The sequence below is a fragment of the Dipodomys merriami genome, unplaced genomic scaffold (genome assembly GCF_024711535.1).
Source record: "Dipodomys merriami isolate MVZ:Mamm:240054 unplaced genomic scaffold, mDipMer1.0.p SCAF_64, whole genome shotgun sequence".
NCBI classification, from domain to species: Eukaryota; Metazoa; Chordata; class Mammalia; order Rodentia; family Heteromyidae; genus Dipodomys; species Dipodomys merriami.
The window spans coordinates 1,622,916-1,632,330 of record NW_027206224.1 but is presented as its reverse complement, the minus strand read 5'-3'; positions in this window follow the sequence as shown (position 1 = coordinate 1,632,330).

Genomic DNA, 9,415 nt, shown 5'->3' with positions numbered 1-9,415 from the left:
ACACGCGGGACAAGTTAAAAACATTGAAAAAAATAATATTGAAAAATAGAAAATAACGTGTAGATTATTAGACATTTTGAGAATTGTGACAAGGAGCATAACAGACGAAAATTTAATAAATTGATATTTTAATAAATAATTTATAAAGCCAGCAAGATCCCAAACAGGGCCAATTGACACTCTGCTCAGGGCTGAGCAGGTGGCTTAGTGGTAGAGTGCTTGTCTAGCATGCATGAAGTGCTGGGTTCGACTCCTCAGTACCACATAACAGAAAAAGCTGGAAATGTCGTGTGACTCAAGTGGTAGAGCACTGGCTTTGAACAGAAAAAGCTGGAAATGTCGTGTGACTCAAGTGGTAGAGCACTGGCTTTGAGCAAAAGAAGCTCAGGAACAGTGCCCAGGCCCTGAGTTCAAGACCCAAGACTGACCAAAAAAAAAAAAAAGCAATGGATAGCTAACACATTTTTAGATGGTGTTTGTTTTTTCTTTATTGGGAAATAGTCATACACAAGAGTTCCAGATTATTTTCCAAAGTAGTTGCACCATTAACACTTCTATATGTTTCCATTAAGTAAGATTTACTATTGCAACATTATAGTGAACAGAGTTAGATATATATGTATACATATATAACTATCTTTTACATTACCCAAGATACACACACACACACACACACACACACACACACACACACACACATAACTACTGCTTCAGCTGCACCCTGGCCCTTTAGTTGTTGTTGTTGTTAATATTATTTTATTGTGCTGGTGCTGGGACTTGAACTCAGGGCAATTTCATTGTTGCTCAGCTTTTTTGCTCATGATTTACACACAACCACTTGACCAATACCTCCAGTCCTAATACATTTGTTGGATGAGATCTCATACCTTTTACCTAGGAGCCAGCTTAGGCCAAGATTCTCCTTCCTCTGCCTCCTGCATAGTTAGAATTACAGATGTGTACTGCACCACTTAACTTGTCTATTGAAATGAATTCTTGTTAACCTTTTACCGAAGCTGGCCTCAAACCCAGGTCCCACTAATCCCTATCAAGTAGCTGGGATTATAGGCATGCATTTGCATGCTGCTCCGAACCCCCCCCCCAAATTTTTTTTTTATTTCACTCTGTGGTCTCTCTTTTATATTCTCTGTGGAGTGTGTTTATTTTTTTAATTTAATTTAATTTTATTTGTGAACATACTGTACAGAGGAGTTACAATTACGTGGGCAGGATAATGCGTACATTTCTTACCAAGCATTGCAGCCTCCTCCTTTGTTTACCCTTCACATCCCTTCCCAAAGTGTAGTATACCCAAATTACTTCAGTGTAGTTGAATCTACCATTTTCCTTCACAGAAGCTTGTTGAACTCATTTTTGTTGTTGTTGTTCAGAAGCTATGAAGATATTTGCCTATATCATCCTCTAAAGACTATAGATTTTAATTTTTCAATCCTGGGGCTTGAACTCTGGGTCTGGGCATTGTCCCTGGGCTCCTTTTCTGTTTGCTCAAGGCTGGTGCTCTACCACTTGAGCCACAGTGCCACATTCAAAAAAAGTCTCACAGACTTTCCTGCCTGATCTGACTTCAAACCGTGGTCCTCAGATCTCAGCCTCTTGAGTAGCTAGGATTAGAAGCATGAGCCACAAGTACCTGACTTCATATTAAGTCTATGTACTGGAATTTGATGATTTCACGTAATATGAAATAAGGTACAGTTTCCTTTTTTTTTTCACAGAGGTATCCAGCTGTCTTAGAACCTTTGGTGAAAACTATCTCCTGTTCCATGTCTCTGTAGAGCCATCTTTATTATAAATTGTGTGTGTGTGTGTGTGTGTGTGTGTGTGTGTGTGTGTGTGTGTCTGTGTCTGTGTCTGTGTCTGTGTCTGTGTCTGTATGTGTATGTGCATGCATGCTGGTACTGGGGCTTGGACTCAGGGCCCTGGGTGCTGTCCCTTAGCTTTTATTTTTATTTTATTTTTTTGGGTCCGGTCGTGGAGCCTGAACTCTGGGCCTGAGTGCTGTCCCTCAGCTCTTCAGCTCAAGGCTAGCTCTCTACCACTTGAGCCACAGCGCCACTTCCGGCTTTTTTTCTTTTTGCGTATGTGGTGCTGGGGAATCGAACCCAGGGCCTCATTCATGCAAGGCAAGAGCTCTACCACTGAGCCACCTTCCCAGCCCTCCCTTAGCTTTTCTGCTGAAACTGGCACTCTACCACTCACTTCTGGCTTTTTGCTAGTTAATTGGAGATAAAAGTCTTACAGATTTTACTGCCCCAGATGACTTCTAACCACAATCCTCGGGTCTCTGCCTCCTGAGTAGCTATGATTATAGACATGAGCCACCAGTGCCTGGCAGTGGTAGCACTCTTCTTTCTTTCTTTCTTTCTTTCTTTCTTTCTTTCTTTCTTTCTTTCTTTCTTTCTTTCTTTCTTTCTTTCTTTCTTTCTTTCTTTCTTTCTTTCTTTTGTGTCTGCCGTGGGGCTTGATCTCTGGGCCTGAGCACTGTCCCTCAGCTCTTCAGCTCAAGGCTAGCTCTCTACCACTTGAGCAACAGTGCCACTTCAGTTTTCTGGTGGATTATTGGAGATAATCCAGCCTTCCCCGGGCTGGCTTTAAACCTCGATCCTCAGATCTTACCCCCCTGAGTAGCTAGGATTACAGGCATGAGCCACTGGCGCCCAGCTGGTAGCACTTTTCTTAAACATGTGTTACTAGCATCTTAGAGTTGTAGATGAGGGTGTCTTCCCTCTCCCTCCCCCCTTTTTTTTTTTTGTCGGTTATGGAGCTTGAACTTTGAGCCATAGCTCCACTTCTAGTTTTCTGGCAGTCAATTGGAGATAAGAGTCTCCTGGGGGCTGGGAGGTGGCTCAGTGGTAGAGTGCTTGCCTTGCATGTAGGAGGCCCTGGGTTCAATTCCTCAGTACCATATAAGCAGAAAAAGCCAGAAGTAGTGCTGAACAGTGCCCAGGCTTAGAGTTCAAGCCCCACGACCGACAAAAAAACCAAAAAAGAGTATCATGGACTTTCCTGTCCTAGCTGATGTTGGCTTTGATCCTCATATCTCAGCCTCCTGAGTAGCTAGGATTACAGGTGTGAGCCACTGGTGCCTGGATGGGGATTTCATTTTGACATGCCCCAATATACATACCATGTGTCTTGATCAGATTCTCTCTCCTCCTCTGTCTCTCTCCCTCATCTCCCCTCCCCATCGCCCAGCATTCCTTCCTTCCTTCCTTCCTTCCTTCCTTCCTTCCTTCCTTCCTTCCTATCTGTCATAGGGCTTGAACTCTAGTCCTGGACACTGTCCCTCAGCTCTTCAGCTCAAGGCTAGCACTCTACCACTGAGCCACAGTGCCACTTCCGGCCTTTTCTGCTTATGTGGTGCTGAGGAATCGAACGCAGGGCCTCATGAATGCAAGGCAAGCACTCTACCACTGAGCCACCTTCCCAGCCCTCCCCCAACCCCCGCATTTCTTTTCTCTTGTTATATATCAAGTGCATGAGGTACACAGAAACAACGCCCACCTGGGGCAGGGATTGCCCGAGCAAAAGCCCAGAGGACGTGACACCTGGGTGGGTCCTCATGACGGTGAAATCTGTCATCTCTTTTTATGACTGCAATCTCTTTGCTATCTGTATGGCACATTTCCTACCCGGCTTTCATCTGTCTTCTATTTTATCTGATTTGGAAGCGTCCAGTGTGCCTCACATACTGGCTTGCAGTAAACCAAACAACTCATTGTCAAACTCTTATTAGAACATATGAATTCCATGTTGGTTAGCCACAGATCCATGTCACCGAGGGCTGGGGTTGGGCCTTCTTATAGTTTCTGCCAACTGTAGCGCTACAGGATTCCTGAATCTCACCCACACATGGCTTCCTTCCTCAAACTCGAGCCAGCTGCCCACATGTACACCAACCAATCCATCCGCTCACCCTTGGGAGTGGTGGTGGAATTCATGCCACACCCCCAAAGGCAGTCTTGCTGTGGGAGAAAGCACCTAGTCTTGCACTCAGTCAACTCACAGTAAGCATCTGAGGAGTCACCAGGCCCAGCTACAGTAAGATAAGGATGTGGGAAGCTGGGTGTGGTATTTCATGCCTAACTACTCAGGAGGCTGAGAGCTGAGGATCCCAGTTTGGAGCCATCCCTGAACCTACAACTCTGTGAGACTTTTTATCTCTACTGAATCGGCCAAAAGCCAAAAGTGGAGCTGTGACTCAAGTGGTAAAGTGCCACTGTGCCTTGAGTGAGAAAAGCCAAGCAAGAGACACAACACCCCAAGTTCAAACCTCAGTACTAGCACACACACAGACAACACCCCCCACCCCACACACCTGTTTTGCATCAAGATTGGAGAGACAAAGTGGCCATTCCCCACCCTGAATGAGCATTGACACCATTGAGAGCCCAATCTATAGATTCCCCCATAGGCCGACGAGGGAGCTGAGTATGTGTTTTAAACCAAGCTATTTGGGGTGGGGGGGTTGTGGGGGGGAGGCTGGGAAGGGATGTGAAGGGTAAACAAAGGAGGGGGCTGCAATGCTTGATAAGAAATGTACGCATTAACCTGCCCATGTAATTGTAACCCCTCTGTACAGTGTGTTCACAAAAAAATAAAAATTAAAAAAAAAAACTAAGCTATTTGGGAGATTGAACAATTACTAACCATCAGTATCTATTTATCATATGGGGCTGGAAATGTGGCTTAGAGGTACATGCCTAGCATGTATGAAGCCCTGGGTTTAATTCCTCAGTACCACATAAACAGAAAAAGCTGAAAGTGGCACTGTGGATCAAGTGGTAGAGTGCTAGCCTTGAGCAAAAGTAGCTCAGGGATAGTGCCCAGGCCCTGAGTTCAAGCCCTAGGACTGGTAAAAAAAAAATAAATAAATAAATAAAATAAAAAAACCAATATAAACCAGTCGCCAGTGGCTCATGCCTGTAATCCTAGTTAATCAGGAGACTGAGATCTGAGGATCATGGTTCAAAGCCAGCCTGGGCAGGGAAGTCTGTGAGACTCTTATCTCCAATAAACCACCAGAAAACTGGAAGTGGCACTGTGGCTCAAGTAGTAGAGCACCAGCCTTGAGCTGAAGAGCTGAGGGACGGCATCCAGGCCCAGAGTTCAAGCCCCATGACTGAGGAAAAAAAAAAGAAAAAAGGTAACAATATAGAGCCTGGCACTGGTGGCTCACACCTATAATCCTAGCTCAGGAGGCTGAGATCTGAGGATCAAAGTTTTTTTTTTTTTTTTTTTTGCCAGTCATGGGGCTTGAACTCTGGGCCTGGGCACTGTCCCTCAGCTCTTCAGCTCAAGGCTAGCGCTCTACCACTGGAGCCACAGCGCCACTTCCGGCTTTTTCTGTTTATGTGGTGCTGAGGAATCGAACCCAAGGGCCTCATGCTTGCAAGGCATGCACTCTACCGCTGAGCTACCTTCCCAGCCCCGTGAGGATCAAAGTTTGAAGCCAGCCTGGGCAGGAAAAATACGAGACATATCTAATTAACCACACATACACAAAAAGCTGGAAATGGAGCTGTGGCTCAAGTGGTAAAATGCTAGCCTTGAGCAAAAGAGCTCAGGGAATGTACACAGGCCCTGAATTGAAGCCCCAATAAGCCCCCTTCCCCCCCTTCCCCAACACACCCACATACCCACCCACCCAACCCACACAACAAAGTACCAATTTGGCAGTATCTATTAAAACTCCAAGTTCACATCCATTTTTTTATTTATTTCTGGGACAGGGTCTCACTATGTAGCCCAGGCTGACCCAGAGGAACTTGTGATTCTCCTGCCTCAGCCTCCTGACTGCTGGGATTACAGGCATGCACTACCATACCTTGCTTCAAAAGCTTTTCAGTCTACCCTTTCTCCTAAACCTTGTCCTCCACCTAGGATATTCAGGGAGGCACTTTTCTTCTTTCTTTTCTTTTCTTTTCTTTTCTCTCTCTTTCTTCCTTCCTTCCTTCCTTCCTTCCTTTCTTCCTTTCTTCCTTTCTTCCTTCCTTCTTTTCTTTCTTTCTTTCTTTCTTTCTTTCTTTCTTTCTTTCTTTCTTTCTTTCTTTCTTTCTTTCTTTCTTTCTTCCTTTCTTTTTTTCTTTCTTTCTTTTTTGGTTGTTCATAGAGCTTGAACTCTGGGCCTGGGCGCTGTCCCTCAGCTCTTCAGTTCAAGGCTAGTGCTCTACCACTTGAGCCACAAGCACCACTTCTGGTTTTCTGAGTGGTTTATTGGAGATAAGAGTCTCACGGACTTTCCTGCAGAGTCTGGCTTTGAACCTCGCTCCTCAGATCTCAGTCTCCTGAGTAGCTAGGATTACAGGTGTGAGCCACTGGCAGGTAGACACTTTTCAACCAGAACTATTCAAAACTAGGAAAATGTCTTTATTCGTTTGATCCATCTTATTGAGCATTAATCCCACAACAGAAACAACAGTGAGTAATAACAACTAAATAATAAAATCCTTTCTATTGGAGAGATTTACTTTTTAGTTCATCAAAGGGAGATGGAATGAATAATTTATGATATGCCAAACTAATAAATGAAGTTTGTTAATATATATTGCCTTGAAAAATATACTCAAGATTCTTTGCGTTAGAAACTTTTTTTTTTTTTTTTTTATCGGTTGTGGGTCTTGAGTTCTGGGCCTGGGCGCTGTCCCTGAGCTCTTCAGCTCAAGGTGAGCACTCTACCAGTTCAGCCACAGTGCCACTTCCTGTTTTCTGGTGGTTCCTTGGAGATCAAAGTCTCAGACAGCCGTTCCTGACTGAGCTGGCTGTGAACTGTGATTCTTAGACTTTTAGCTTCCTGAGTGGCTAGGATTATAGGCATGAGCCACTGGAACCCAGCTGAATTAGCAAACTTTTGAGTATATTTCCTATTACAAATAAATCAAATAAAAATCATTACAGTATGCTCTTATTTGTGCATAAAAGTTAGGCACATGTACATAATAAATACATGCATATATGTTCATTAAAATTGTGGAAGAATGCTTTAAAATTAAGAATAGCTACTTACCAGATAATGGAATTGAAAGGTTAAGATTTTGCTTTTCTCTTTATATCCTTCCAGGTTGTTGAAAATTTTAGCCTAAGTGATTTATTGCTTTTCCGCTTTTGTAAACTAGTAACAAAAATTCCAGGTAATCTTGAGAGTTTCTGAGACTTTCAACTTCCAGCAGGGGGCAGCAATGATTCTCAAATATTTCTGGCGCCAGCACTAATTCAGGATTAAGAGTCCACAGGTTTCCAAATCCAGGCCCAAATACTGACCTTGAGTTACAAATCACAAAGGAAACAAAAAGCAAGCTTCAAATGCTGTTGGAAGCTGGGCACCAGTGGCTTATACCTATTATCATAGCTACTCAGGAAGCTGAGATCTGAGGTTTGAAGCCAACCAGGGAAGAAAAGTCCATGAGACTCTTTTTTTTTTGGGGGGAGAGGGGCTTTTTTTTTTTTTTTTTGGAATTGGGGATTGAACCCAGAATGTTGCACTTACTAGGCAAGCACTTTGCTACTGAGCTGCATCCCAGCCTTCCATGAGACACTTATCTCCTATTGACCACACTAAAACGCCGAAAGTGGAGCTGTATGGAAAGTGGTAGAGTGCTAACCTTGAGCCAAAAAGCTCAAAGACAGCGCCCAGGTCCTGGTTAAATCCCAGGATGGAAACACACACACAAAAATATTGTTGGGGGGCTCAGAAGGTGGCTCAGTGGTAGAGGGCTTTCCTTGCATGAATGAGGCCCTGGGTTCGATTCCTCAGCACCACAGAAACAGAAAAAGCCAGAAGTGGCGCTGTGACTCAAGTGGTAGAGCACTAGCTTTAAGCTGAAGAGCTGAGGGACAACACCCAGGCCCAGAGTTCAATCAAGCCCCACGACGACCACCACCACCAACAACAAAATACTGTTGGGGTTGTCTCTATAAAGCATTTTCCTGTGGTTCCCTTAGTAATATCATGAAGCTCAATTTTCAAATCCATGAAAAAGGATTTGACAAAGTCATTTAAAAAGTTCTTTTTCTAGCTCTAAAAAAAAAAAAAAACAGACATTACCAATCAAAATCAGCATCAGGGAATGAGCCCCATTGCCCTCTGAACTTAATTGACTTATCAAAGAATCCACTTTAGCTGATCAGGATGAATTATTACCAGTTTATCTTAAGTGTACATCAAAGAATTTTTTCTGGTTGGGTATTATATATATATATTTTTAGTATTTATTCAACTCAATGATGGAGAAAAAAAGAGAACTCTCCCACTTGATCAATGTTTAGCATGTGTATAAAGGTCGTAGGCTTGGTGTTCTAAAATGACACACAGGCCTATGAAAGAATCTTCATTGGGCTGGCCAAATTCAACATCAGGCAGTTGTAGAGAAATAAACACAAGTTAACATTTAACCATAAATATCAGTTCTTACTGTTCTGTCCTCAACAGAGAGGGCCCTGAGAGGGTGACAGAGCTCTTGTTACTACAGCAAGAAGTTGGTCTCATGCCTATAATCCTAGCTACTCAAGAAGTGGAGATCTGAGAATTATGGTTTGAAGCCAACCCCAACAGGAGTCTGATCCTATAATCTCCAGTTAACTACCAAAAAAGCTGGAAGTGGAGCTAAAGCTCAAGTGGTAGAGCACTAGCCTTGAGCAAAACCTTCAGGGACTTGGGCGGGAAAGGTGGCTCAGTGGTAGAGCGCTTGCCTTGCATGCATGAGGCCCTGGGTTTGATTCCCCAGCACCACATAAGCAAAAAGAAAAAAGTGGCGCTGTGGCTCAAGTGGTAGAGTGCTAGCCTTGAGCTGAAGAGCTGAGGGACAGCGCCCAGGCCCAGAGTTCAAGCCCCACAACCGGACCTCCTCCCCCCCAAAAAAACTTCAGGGACAGTGTCTAGATCCTGAGTTCAAGCCCCAGTAGTAGTACACAAGCAAACAAAACAAAAATCCCATCCTCCTGCCACTTTTAGAAAACATATATTAAGTATCTAAATCCTAAAGTTTCCCAGTTTTTCTTCATGTTCAAGCAGTGGGGCTCTTTTCACAACTGATGTTTTGTGTGTGTGTGTGCGTGTGTGTGTGTGTGTGTGTGTGTGTGTGTGTGTGTGTGTGTATACACAAAGTGATAATGGACTTGAACTCAGGGCCTGGGTGCTGCCCCTTCATTATTTTTGTTCAAGGCTAGCACTCTACCACTTGAGCCAAAGGTCCACTTTTAGCTTTTTTTGGTATTGAGAGGAGGTAAGAGTCTCACAGACCTTCCTGCCAGGGCTGGCTTGGAACTGTGATCCTAAGATCTCACCCACTTGAGTAGCTAGGATTATAGGCCGAAATCACCAGAACTTAGCCAGCTGACCCTTTATAAATGCTATAACTGTTTTCTTTTCTTTTTAAAAAATATTGTTATTATAAAG